The following is a 12,795-nucleotide window of genomic DNA, read 5'->3' as shown; positions in this document are numbered from 1 at the left end:
GCTGAGGCTTGTAATCCTATTTACTCAGGAGCCGGAAAAGCTCGAGGATCGCAGTTTAAAGCTAGCTCAGGCAAGAAATTCCATGAAAATCTTACCTTCCATTAACCACCAAAACCCAAAAGTGGAGCTGTAACTCAAGTGTAGAGCACCAGCTTTGAGAGAAAAAGCTAAGAAAGAGTGAGCCAAGGCCCAGACCCCACTCCCCCATGATTGTTCTTGGGTTTGTTTGTTTTTCATGAAGCAATACCCACTATGTTCTAAAATTCAAACCACACAGACGGAATATAGGGCTGTATAGACAATGCATCAGAAAGTCAAATTTCAACACTTTGTAAAGCGAAACACAGGGCCCCCAAATCTGCCTTTTCAAGGTGCATGTCTCAAAGTAACTAGATGATTGCCAGATTACTTTGCTTTGTTCTATATGAAGTCACCAAAACGTCTCAGTCCTTAAGATACTGCACTTGAATATAGGAGAATGTTGGATAGCCTTGCTATCAATGAAGACTACCATACAAGGAAAGTCAAGGTTATGAGATGCTATCATGAGGGCCATGCACAGGCATCTTCCTCCTTCCTGAGCCACTATCCATACGTTTTCCATACTCTATGTTAGTAGTTCACAGGTGTTAGTTCAAAAAGGGCCTGCTGGAGTCCAAATTTGGGGTTAAATAAAAAGGCTTGAGGAAATGTTTATCTTTCCTCTTCTCAAGAGTCATGATTTCAATGCTAGCAAAGACTTACAGCTACATGAAGCTACCAAGCAAGCACACAGCAAAGAACAAATGTGAAAAACCATCAAGAAGGGAGAAATTCTACAGATGAGTAGTAAATGAAACAGGCCTAAAAAGGCTGTACTATATAGAAGGTACAGAGACTCATCTTCCTTCTCCCATCTTTCTATAGAGTATGACTGCTATTATCTGTCCCAGGCAAGACTATTTCTGGAGAAATATACTGAGTGGTCACATAGGAAGAAAGTAGAACCATAATCTGAAATTCTGGCTATCAATGAAATAGTCAACTCCAACCTCAAACAGCAAAATTAAAAACTCACTAATTAACCTTCAGTCTACACACAGAACTTCTAGTCAGCTTCTTAATGACTCTCCTAACTATATATGGACAACCAAATGGAGTTTACAGTATTAGGACAATATTATCCTAGAGGAAATAAAACAAGATTTGAGCATTTAAAAAGTAAGAAAAGGAAATCCGCTAATCTGTATGCTCACAGAGCTTTAAGGTGATATTATGTCCATAAACATAACAAAGAACAAGATAAATCTTGTAAATTAAACATAAAAGTCTGTATATTTCCAATCTTAAAAATAGAAATTATAGGCTGGGAAGGGACGTGAAGGGTAAACAAAAGGAGGAGGCTGCAATGCTTGGTAAGAAATGTACGCATTATCCTGCCCATGTAATTGTAACCCCTCTGTATAGTATGTTCACAAATAAAATAAAAAATAAAAAAAATAGAAATTATAGGGGTTGCTAGATGACTATAATATATTAGATATAGATATAGACTCCCCCAGCTCCTAAAGCATAAAAAACTCTCGGTGGGAAAGAGCCACCATTTTCAGTTTGTACTTCCATTTCCTGTGTGGGGAGCAGAAAATGTTTCTTCATTTTTTCCATTTCTCCCCACATCATTATGTTACACTAAAATAAAACCTTTCTAAAACTCCTCCATTATCCCCCATCAAAAAAAAAAAAAAGAAAAAAGGTTTGAAGGACAAAGTCAAGGAAAACTCTCAAAATAAAATGATATAAATGCAAAGAATAACATACAAGGCACAAGGCACATATACTGAAATTGGAAAGATACAAAGAAGATTACCATGCCCTTGTGCAAGGATGACACACAAATTTATGAAGCGTTCTATATTTTTAAGAAACACAGGTATGGTTTCCCTCATTTGTGGCAACTAGAATGTGCCTACAAATCTACATATAAACACACTGAATGATTAAAAAAAACACACACATGCGGACATGATAAATTATATAGATCTCTAGACATTCACACACTGAGGTAAAAGAGGATATGAGTAGCAGTGGAGGACAAAGGCTCAAATAGCTGTGTGCATATGATAATGTAAAATAATATTTTATGAAATGAACTCCAAAAAAAAGGAAACAAAAGATTTTTTTAGTTGCTGTTATTGCTGTTTTTGTTTTCTTTTCCTTTTGTCTTATTTGTTTGTATTTGGGAAGAGCTGGCAAAGAAAAGGTGAAACCAAGGGTGAACAAATCCAAGAGTGGTACTCACTAGGCACTATGTGGAAAATGAACCATACATCTTGTGGATGGGAAGGGGAGGGAAGAACTAGAAAAGACAGAGGGAAGGGGAGACATGGTTCAAGAATTGTACTCATTACCTGATTCACGCAACTGTAACCCCTCTGCATATCACCTCTACAATAACAATAAAAAATTAAATAAATGGAAACAATCCAGATGCCCCACTACAGGTGAATGGATCCAAAAACTGTGGTACCTATATACAATGGAATATAATGCAGCCATTATAAAGGACAAAACAATGGCATTTGCAGGGAAATGGACAGACCCAGAACAAATCATGTTGAGTGAAAGAAGCCAAGATCAGAGAGACAAATGGCATATGGTCTCCCTGATATGTGGCTGTTAAATTCAAAACGCAATGGGATATGACAAAATAAACAGGACTCAAGAAGGATCTTTTCTTAATTTGTCACATCATTTTTAGGTAACTCTATGTTCTTGACGCCACAGATGGTATATACATGTGCACATAAAAGGGAAGCTAGGAGGAGGGCACAGAAAAATAAATAATTAAATAAATTAGTGTAGGAATTCCAACATGTAAGTAATATGAATTTCAGAAAAAGGTATCAGAGGAAATAAAGAAATCAGAAGATAAATAACATAGAAAAAAGCCAAAGGATGTGTCTCTCTAAATTGAAAGTCCTTACCAAGTGTCCAGAGCAACGAATACAGAGAGGATCCACAGTAAGTGCCACCTATGAAGGTCCAGAGTATCTGACTAAAAGAGGAGATACAAAGCTGGATGTCAAAGGTTTGTGACCATAAACCTAGCTGTTTTGGAGGCTGAGATCTGGAGGATCACCATTAGAGGCCAGCATGGGTAGAAAAGTTCAGTAGACTCCATCTCCAAAATAGTGCAGAAAAAATAGTGCTGGAAGGTGGCTCAAGTGGTAGAGTGTCAGCTTAGCAAACATGAGGCTCATAGTAAGACAGACAGGTTAGCAAAGCAGAATGAGAAGCAAATGAAGTCCACAATAGTTTATTAAGATACAACTGAAAAATCCTGAAATATTATTAGAAGGGGGAAGATTCTTATATAATAAAGCCAAACTCATCAGTTGTATGAAATAAGAGATTTTTCAGCCAGGAAACAAGACGTGGAAATTTACTTTCAGGAATGTACTTGGAGAAAAGGAAGTAAACAATAGCAAGGAAAGAGAAAGATACAAAATCCAAGTTTTCTGGATATAGCTCAGGAGATGGTAAAAGAAGTCTTAAGGCAGGCAATGACAGTTATGCAGTAGGGATGAGAGAGTGACAGTTATGACCAGAAGGAAAAGTTGGAGAAATCCATAAAGAGAAAAAGAAATTATAGTGGAATGTCTAATATGAAAAATCCTTTGAAAAATAAGGTATAGGTGATAATGGGAAAATAGGATGAAAAATAAAGAAAAGCAATTACAAATGCCAGTAAAAAACAAAAAGGCTGTAAAGTAACAGTGAAAGTGATAATGAGTAATTCCAAGATGGGTTCATAGTAAGAGCACTACATTTTCCATTAGTAATAAACTACTATAAACAACCAAATTTTCATTTATCATGACCAAGGAAATTCAGATGATGTCTAAAACTTTCTGAACACAACAGAAAATACATACGTGTTAGGAGATGGTTCAATAACATCAGAAGAAAAAGCTACAAGCGTTAAATAAAACTTGGTAAAAAGGAATAATGGGAAGTGTTGTACCAGGAATTCTCAAGAATTGATAGTATTACAATTGTTCACATATAGACATGAAAGTGTTCAGTTGTGCACATGTGTATGCATGCTTCCTTTTATGGGGCTTGTACCTAGTCTCTGTGCTTAATTCCTATTCAAGAGTATAGAATCAATTTGCTATTGGTGTTTAAAGTAGATTTCAATTTCTTGGTGCAAGATTTATGTTCTCCTACCTGCTGTGCCACAAAAATAGCATAAATGCCAGTTAGAAATAGAGCTCTCTTGATAAGATTTAGTACAGGTTGCTATTACTCTTAGTTTTATGTTTTCCTGTATCTAAAGGTAGAGACTTTTTTTGCCCTATCTTAGATTCGTGTAGCCTTCATTGTATAACTTATGCATCAATTATCTTTAATTACATGAAGTCCTCTCATAAATGATCTCAATTGCGATGTCCTGGAACTCTCTGTTCTTTCAGACATAAAAAGTAGAGTTCATGTTTCAGTGCTCAGTGCAAACTAAACTGAACTTTCTCAATTATTCAAAACTGGTAAATAAGTAAAATTATTTCTGCTATAAAGAATACTTTAATAGCTAGAGAGTAGCTAAAGGAGCCAATAAAGAGGCTTGCTAGCTAATCATTGCTATGACACTCTTCTGTTTGGTTTTTTTGTATGTGTCTCATAAAACTGTCCAAGTGAGTAGAAGTGGAGCTTCAAGAAAAGAATTCTTATTAGCCTAAGGAAGTCTAGTAAAACATCTCGTCTCTTTGAGTTTGATCCCAGACATATTCCAGGGGGAAGGACATGGCAAAAAATACATTAAATCAGATGTGTGATTTTCTTTTTCTCTCATATTTAAAGAAATGCTGGTCTTCAGATGAAAAGAATGGAAATCTTCCATAATATCATTGATCAGCCCCAAAATGATCATTGAAGATGATGTAAAGGCTTCAGATTTGATCCATTCTGCAATGAAAATTTAATGTTACCTTGACCCAGTAGGGAAATAGTCAAAATAAAAGTGCCCAGAGGAAGAGTGTATATTATATAAGTGGTATAATTAGTTAATATCTACAAGCATAAGTGGTCTTAAGAAAATATGGTACATGACTACAAGTATTTCATGCTGATGGTACTGAAAATCATGACTGACAATCTCATTAAAGAAAAAACATTTTAGACCATCATTTTCATTTTTCTTAACTATCTCAGTCTGTCATTGAGCCTTAATGTTTATTCCTCTTTTTTGTGGATTGTGAGGCTTGAACTCAGAACCTGGGCACTGTCCCTGAGCATTTTCCCTTAAGGTAGAACTCTATCATTTGAGCCACAGAGCCACTTCTGGTTTTCTGGTAATTAATTGGAGATCAGAGTCTCACAGACTTTCCTGCCCAGGCTGGCTTTGAACCATGACCCTCAGATCTCAGCCTCCTGAGTAGCTAGGATTACAGCCATGAACCACCTGGCTTCAATATTTATTCTTGAATATATAATAAACTTCATTCTTCTATATCCACAATTTTTGTGTACTGTTTATTAACAAAATATTAACAAAATATTTTTCTTTTAATTACTTTACTTTTAAATTTAAATGCTGACTTAGGGCTTTATTTTAAGGAAAAATCTTTGTTTTCTGATTAGTGGCATTTGTATGGCTCTATTGTAAACTTAATAGTAGAAAATGAAAAAGTAATGTTTCTAATCAAGGACAAGCTCATAGATTGTTATAATGTTAGGAGAAAATAATCTGTGGAGACAGCCTAACACATCACTGAGGCCTACTACTTTAACACTATTTCCAAAAATACATTTTCCTTTACATCTATTTTCTCATATCATCCTAATGGGTATAATGGAAAAGTTTCCCTTGAATAAACTTTACCTCCTTAACCTTGCCTTCTACTGAGACGTGGCAAATATCCTGCTATGCTAACAGAAGCTCCCAATGGCAAAAATCACCCTTTGCCAAATTGGAAAAGGTTTCAAATGAAGGACCATTTGCTTTCCTCCAGATGGGGTTAGGCAGGGAGAGGGGAAACTGTTCCAGATCTCCTTCCCTGCCTTTCTCTTAGTTTTCTTCTGCAAAGGAAAAGAATTTCTTCTTTCTTTGTGTCTAACCTTTATAGGAACTTTACCGTGGCTGCTGCTCTCTCTTCTCTCTGTGATGGTGTCAACTTGACTAGCTTAAGGGACACCTAAAGAGCTGGTAAAGCTTTATTCATGAGGGTGTTTTCAGAGGAGACTGACATGCGAGTTGGCGGATTGGGTAGGGAACATTTGCCCTCAGTGTGGGAGTCATTCGCCAATTGACTGGAGACCTGCACAGATCACAAATACAGAGGAAAGAAATCCCCTTGTTCTCTCGTGGAGCTGGAGTCCCCTTCTTCGGCACTTGCACTTCCCAACTCCAGGTTCTCCAATATTTGCATTGTAGGATGCTCCAGTGGCCTCTCACTTCTGTCTTCGGGCCTCCCTGGTTCTGAGATTCTCAGATGTAGACTTAGCCACACTACCATCTTTTCTGGGTGTCCAGCTTGTAGACAGCTTGTTGTAGGAAGTCTTAGCCTCTATATTTTCATGGGATATAAATCCTCCCCTCTCACAGATATTTGAATCTATGTATATTTGCTACTGCTTCTCTCTAGAGAATCCTGATTAAATGTAGGAAAGCCTCAAATCTGAAATTAAAAAAAAAAAGAAAATCCTAAGTCTAAGGTCTTCTTCTAAACTTAATTTTGTTTTTGTTTTTCAGTTTCCTACTCCCTGCTTTCTTTCCTCTCAAGCAAATATTCTTTAAGTCCACAACATCACTGAAAGTTAATTCTGAGCCCTAGGCTCATTAAAAGTTGAAAGTCAACATGGGTTTCTGCATGTCTAAATTGCATGCATGCATGTATGTATGTATGTATGCATGCATGTATGTGTATGTGTGTGGGTTCCAGTTCATGTAGCATATTCACCCCTGATAGCTGTGAGAGACTGATTCCAGGATGTCTGCAGATACCAAAATCCACAGATGTTCAAGTCCCTTGTATACAGTGGCATATTGTTTTCGCATAACCTCTGCATATTCTTCTATACACTTACCATTATCTTTAGAGTGCCAGTAACATTTAATGCAATGAAAATCCCATGTGAACAGTTGTCACATTGTATTGTTTAGGAAGTGATGGCAAGAAAAAGTATACATTTCATGTGTTCAGTATGGATGTAATTTTATTTTTTGAATAATTTTTATCTGTGATTTGTTCAATCCATGAATACAGAACCCTCAGATAAATAGGGCATACACATACACACACACACACACACACACATGCACGTACGCACGCACACACGTGCACACACACACACAATCTATTTAAAGAGTGGATGCTTGTGAGTCTTTGGTGGCCAGCAGTACTGTTTCGCACTGACTTGTTCATGCTTGTTGTTGTTGTATGTTGGTCTTTTTGTCTCTCTTATGCCATATTATTGTATTATGGCCAAAATTGGGGGCTACCATTATGGGCTTTTTTCTTTCAGGAAGTTAACTTAAAGCTATCTTACAAGTTAGAACAAATACACTGAGAAAGACACTGCTTAGTGCCCTTCCAGCTTCTGTTGTCTTTTTCAAAGAGATGCCAGATTGTGATCCAGCCCTTGACAGTGAAATGCTTTTTTAACCCTTTCCAACCCTTTTGAACTCAACATACAATCTGGTGACCACCACTAATATCACATGAGATCTTGAGACTTTAATATGTTATACTGCAAAAGATGCTTTGCTTATGATGAGTATTAAAGACCCTGGAGTATGTCAGTGGTAGAGCACATTCCTAGCATATGTGTTAAAAAAAAAAAAAAGAAAGAAGAGGAAGAGGAGAAGAAAGTGGTGGTAAGGACTCTGAGTGGAAGAGATGATTGGATTATTCACATGGGCCTTACCTAATGAATATTTAACGACAAAAGACAATCTAGTGAAGAGAGTAAGGTAAGGACCAAGGAGATAAGCCAGACTATGGGCTTAAAAAAAGAAACCATAGACATCGAGTGTGATAGGCAGACAGGAGCTAGGAAAGAAAAAGAAATGGACTTTTCCCTGTAGCCTCCAGAATGTTTAGCAGTCCTTTGTGCTTCATAAATCTTTGGATATTGATTTCAGCCCTTTGAGACCTGTGAATTATGGCCTCATAGAACTGAGGTAATAAATTTAGCTAGTTTTAGAACACTGTTTTTTGATTTATTATAACAGACACAGAAAGTAAACACACATGAAAACCTAGTAAAAATACAAATTCCTTAGACCCATCCCAGAATCAGAAATCTCTAGGACTGAGGTCCAGCCCTAAACAATACTTCTTTGCTCCTACTTTCTCACCTCCATTTTTAATTTTACTTCAAACTGAAACTGGACCCTCAAAACTCACTCCTTTTGTCTTTTTTCCTTAGGTATTTTCTTGGCTTCAGAAAACAGAGGTTTACTTTTTGAAGATTCTATGAACTGAATGATACTTCAACTGAGCTGTGTTAGTTAAATCATTTAATTCTGCATGGTAGGCATGCCTGTACACTCAGCCCTTGGAAAGCTGAGGCAGGAGAGTTCCAGACCAGTCTGATCTACATAACAAGACCTCATCTCAAAACAATGACAAAAATACAACCAAGGGCTGGAGAGGTAGCTCAGTGGTGGAGTGCTTGCCCAGCATATGCAAAACCATGAGTTTGATCATCAACATGCAAGTGGGGACCTAGGGAGGATCTAGGGAAGATAAGAGCAGCAGAAAAATAAGCCAAATTCCATGTTACCCAAAGAAGTATTTTCTGAAGCTTAAATTTCTTAAATGTAATTTACAGAGTCAGGATTTGTGTAAATGTCTCAAGGGTTACTTGTATGAATTCTGAAATTCTCCCTAAATTTCTCATTCAATAGGTTTTCTTTTTTCTCTTTCTCTTTCATATTTTTTGTTTTTCATGTTTTTTTCTGAGATTGGCACTCAAACTTGCTATCTGATGCATTATGTTCATTGGCAGGCACCTGACCGCCTGAGCCAAGATGTTCATTTTTAAGAAGCATCCCAGCTAAATGTAATTCAGATGTCCTAAGGAACACACTTTAGCAACCAGGACTCAGTGGTAAAGTAAAAATAAACATAAGGAAGTTTGATTGTCTTAGACTGTAAATAAAACCTTAAAGTTATAAAAAAAAATACACAAGAGAAAAACTCTTTCAATCATACTAGTAACAACTGATCTACTTTTTAAATTATGCAAAATGAATGGTCTAAATCAACTGCAGAATTTTACAAATCTAAGACTTTCTATGGTGATAGATACTTGTCTAATTTTTACGACATCAGTCTACATCGTAAAAATAAAACTCCATTAGATGTAATTAGCTGAAAGAAATTTAGCCAGTTTTATGCAAATCATCCAGTTCAGCCTTTGCTCAGTAATAAGACTTTTATTTTCAGGTGTGTTTTTTTTTTAACCTCATATACAGAATGTTTTGTGTGTGTGTGTGTGTGTGTGGTGAATCATCCCTCCCTGATTTAAGGACCACAATGCTATTGCATATGTCTACCAACCACCAATTATCAACGGAAGATAAAAGTCTATAAGATCAAGTTAAAAATTATTCCAACCTACTCTGTTAGTGACTATTTCCTTGCTTTTGCAGAAAGATTACAAGTTACTGGAATACAAGTACATCCTCCTGGCTTCCTATATTTCACTATTACATGCAAAAGCAGAATTTCCTGTATACACTGGGACTTTCCACATGATCAGATTTAGCACTAACCTAGATGATACAGATGTAAGCTTGTATTCCTATCCCTTTGTACCTCATTACAAACCCCTAGTGGAAGACAACACAATAATTTATGATTCTTCTTCCCCTAAACCCAACTATTTTGAGTATCATGATGACCTTCTCACCACCTTCTTCCCAAGTAGATTAGCTGTGTGATTTTTTTTCCCTCATAAATTAATTGGGAGCATAACCTTGTACTCATTCCTTGTGCTTCAGGTAATTCACTCATCATACCCAAATGGAGTATATTCAGAATAGCAGCCCCTTAACTGTTAGAAAAAGAGAAAAGGCATGACAGAGACAACCAATGTGCATGTGAGAATAAATTCCTCTGGGTGTTACAAAGTTAAGGATACAAATTAACATTGTATAATAATGAGGCTTTATTGTTTATGCATGGAAAATTATATAAAATATTTCCACATATACTAGGTCTCTGGCAAAATCCAAGGAAACCTGAAACTTCCTAACAAAAGCATTCACTCTGCATTGAATGGGGCCATTGAAGTCCAGCTTGCTTCATTCACACTGAATGACTTCTGGCTACCCTTCTCTCACCTGACAATAGACCAGAGCAATTCACAGCCAGCTACCCAAATGCCTGGGAAGCCTGAGCAATCCTAAGAGGTGTTGCAAAATGTAGGCATTCGATGATTTTGAATTTATGATCTATTCCCTATGTCAAGTCATGATGCAAAAATGATTTGCAGTTCTTCAAGTGTCAGTAAATTAAAATCATCAAAACCTGCAAAGAACCTGAGTTTGGTTTCTTCAATCTAGGCAGATTTGCCATTCTTATGTCAAAGAAGTCAAGTCACTTCTTTGCATTATTATATGGGCACTGTGACTAGTAAAAAGACTTGATAGTAAGTTTGCCAGAAAATTATTCCAAACTTTTCCAAGAAGTTGTTTTAAAAAATGATTAGTCTGATTCTTCAGGAGTCTGCAAATACTAGATTTACCACCCTGGATAAAGTTTTAAAAGATTATGGATATGAACATCACTCCTCATAGCAGTCAATTCTTAGTGATAATTGCGAAGAAAGAAGAATGACTTCATTATGTGCTAATGCCCAGTGGTATACAAAGCATTGATATAGGGCTGGGGTAAGGGTGAGGATGACATTTGACCCATTTCTGAATTTCAGAAACAATCAGCCTTTTCTATAAGCAAATGATTGAAAAGAAAGTACGTCAATACAAATACAGAGGAAAAATGCATACTTATTACATAATTTCCTTCATAGGACTTTTGCTTATTTGTCCAGACATTGATCTCACAGAGGATGAGAGGCATTGGGTGGGGCGAGACCAGCAGCATTTATCAGAAAGAAAAAATAGGAACCTCTCTGATATGAAGAGTTCCTTGTTTCCAAGATTTTCTATAATGGAGTCATGAATCTTACTCCATTATCCATTTATGCTGAAAACAATGTAGGATATTTTTGTGGACAACTGATGACAAATTAAATACAGAAGTTTATGGGAAGGTATAAGTTAGGCAAGAAAACTTACGAAAAGTCCCATATGCACACATCCTATTTCCTCCTCCCTTTGAGTGTAAATGGTAACTTGGGACCATATGCACATCAAAACTTAACTACTATCATATAAGCATGAGGTATAGAAAGAATTGACATATCCCCCAAATCCTGCATCACAAAACAAACAAAATATCTTTCAAAAACCAAAACTCTTCACCAGCTAAAACAAATTACATCGTGTTCTCATTTTTTTAAATTAAGGAAATAAGGAAAATATCAAATATTTATTCAGTTTCACTTTAGGGGTTGATGGTTCTTCATTTTCACTTGTCATCTAATTATTTGAACATGGCATGCAATTTCCTTGTTGATATTATTATTAAGGCAGAATTTTGCTCTGTAGCTCAGGCTCCCTTGAACCCATGATCCTCTTGCTTCAACGTACAGGTCTGTACCACTTCATTTAGTGCACCTAGTATCTAAAAGTTTTTTTTTTTTTGTCTTTTCTTTTTTGGTACTGGGGATCGAACCCAGGACGTTGCACTTGCTAGGCAAGCGCTTTGCCACTGAGCTACATCCCAGCCCTATCTAAAAGTTTTATGTGATCTTTTATAAGGAAAGTTTCCTTTCAACATCTTACAGTCTCATATGTAATTTACAGTGAAATACCTGGTTTAATTTAAAATGCTATCATATTATATTTTCATGTTTTCTTTAAAATAATGAATTTTCATGTTATGTAAAAATGCCATTCTGATTTTCTTACTGGAAAACACAACCAAAAAAAATCCTGAAAAGACCCTAATAGCACTATTATTTAAAGGACATACTTTAGTTATCTTGGTGCAGTCTGCTCAGCACTTTGTTAGGAAAATAATTTGAAATAAATGCAAATAGAATGCATGCTATGCATCTCTAATCTCATTTTAAATTTCATATTGAGAAATACGTGGCCTCAGAAAATAACCAATCAGCTGTTAGCATTTATACAAGGCTTTCTTTTTTTTTTTTTGGTTGTGAGGCCTGAACTCTGGGCTGGGCGCTGTCCCTCAGCTCTTCAGCTCAAGGCGAGCGCTCTACCACTTAAGCTACAGCGTCACTTCCAGGGCTTTCTTTTTCTGTATATATTTTTATTGTAAAAATACTTTATAGCCGGGCGCTGGTGGCTCACGTCTGTAATCCTAGCTACTCAGGAGGCTGAGATCTGAGGATCGCGGTTCAAAGCCAGCCCGGGCAGGAGAGACCGTGAGACTCCTATCTCCAATAAAAACCACCAGAAAACCAGAAGTGGTGCTGTAGCTCAAGTGGTAGAGTGCTCGCCTTGAGCTGAAGAGCTGAGGGACAGCGCCCAGGCCCAGAGTTCAAGCCCCATGACCGACAAAAAAAAAAAAAAAAAAAAACTTTACAGAGGGGTTATATTTACATGAGTAAGGTAATGAGTACATTTCCTATCAAGCATTGTTACCTCCTCTTTTGTTTTTCCCCTACTATCCCCTCCCTCCCCAGTACCCCAACTCCTCCCTCCCCTCCTCCAAGTTG

The 12,795-nt window shown here is 36.8% G+C and overlaps 1 protein-coding gene and 1 pseudogene across 1 annotated transcript in view; one reads left to right on the top strand and one right to left on the bottom strand.

The window, feature by feature from the left end:
- The window catches only part of Slc35f1 (solute carrier family 35 member F1), a 361,568-nt gene that overhangs the window by 222,583 nt on the left and 126,190 nt on the right, over window positions 1-12,795 (bottom strand). The gene's annotated exons all lie outside the window — the stretch shown is intronic.
- Window positions 1,801-1,898, top strand: LOC138822571 (U6 spliceosomal RNA; annotated as a pseudogene).

This window comes from Dipodomys merriami, unplaced genomic scaffold (assembly GCF_024711535.1).
Source record: "Dipodomys merriami isolate MVZ:Mamm:240054 unplaced genomic scaffold, mDipMer1.0.p SCAF_112, whole genome shotgun sequence".
NCBI lineage: Eukaryota > Metazoa > Chordata > Mammalia > Rodentia > Heteromyidae > Dipodomys > Dipodomys merriami.
This window is presented reverse-complemented; position numbering and strand designations above follow the sequence as displayed.